Below are 938 nucleotides of genomic sequence, written 5' to 3'. Positions count from 1 at the left end.
GGACACGACATGCAGCTACTGCCAGCAATTTTTAGCCATCTCCCTCACAGTGATGAAGGCAGTAGTCAAAAGTGCAGAGCTTCCTTCATGTTGAAAGGATTCTTGTGAGGCACTCCATGTTAGAGGAATTTAGCTCTTAGATGCGACTTAGGGCAGAATTCCAACCTGCAATGTAGATCAGCAAGAGGAAGAACGGATATTTTGACTTCTTTGTGTGTCAACATATGAGACTGCTCATCTCAGCAACTCAGCATCATACTAACACACTTGGTCAGTTGGAAATAGCCATGAAGTGGACTAGCTGTTATTACTGTAATTCTGAATGTGTATACACACACACACACACAGCTCCCCACTTCTAATATCCTGCTGCAGCGGACAAACACTGCAGCTCCAAATGATTTTGCCAGACTATCACTGGTTTCAAAAACTGATTCAGGAGAGAGTGAAGATGCAAAAAAATTAAAATGTTCACATTAATACGTTGTTGTCCATTGCATGTTTATTTTGTAAACAGCAATAATCAAACATTTAAGATTTCAGAGTTCGGCCAGTTTTTTACATTTTTGTATTTGGATTAAAGTAACTCAGAGTGTTCATTTTAAAAATGTGTATCGGTGGCTTGCTTCTCAGTGCGAACACACATCATGAAGTGGTTCAAGTACAAGTGCTGATTAGCCATTGTTCCAGGCGCTGGTGGCAGTGGCAATCAGGATACTGAACCACAAAATGTTCTTGATGAGCCAGCCAGAATGAACAATGTGGAAAATACAATACTGCCCTTGAGTCAAGTCCATTTTTTAAAATATTCGTTATGAACCACATTCCTTCCATAAACCTAAGATGAACTCAAAAAAATGTTTAACACAACCCAGACTATCTACAATAAAAGAAACACATATACTCGAATAATTTGATTTAATAAAGTTTTATAGCAC

This window comes from Larimichthys crocea, chromosome XIII, assembly GCF_000972845.2.
Source record: "Larimichthys crocea isolate SSNF chromosome XIII, L_crocea_2.0, whole genome shotgun sequence".
Taxonomy (NCBI): Eukaryota; Metazoa; Chordata; class Actinopteri; family Sciaenidae; genus Larimichthys; species Larimichthys crocea.
The sequence above is the reverse complement of the archived record's forward strand: the minus strand, read 5'-3'. Positions refer to the sequence as shown.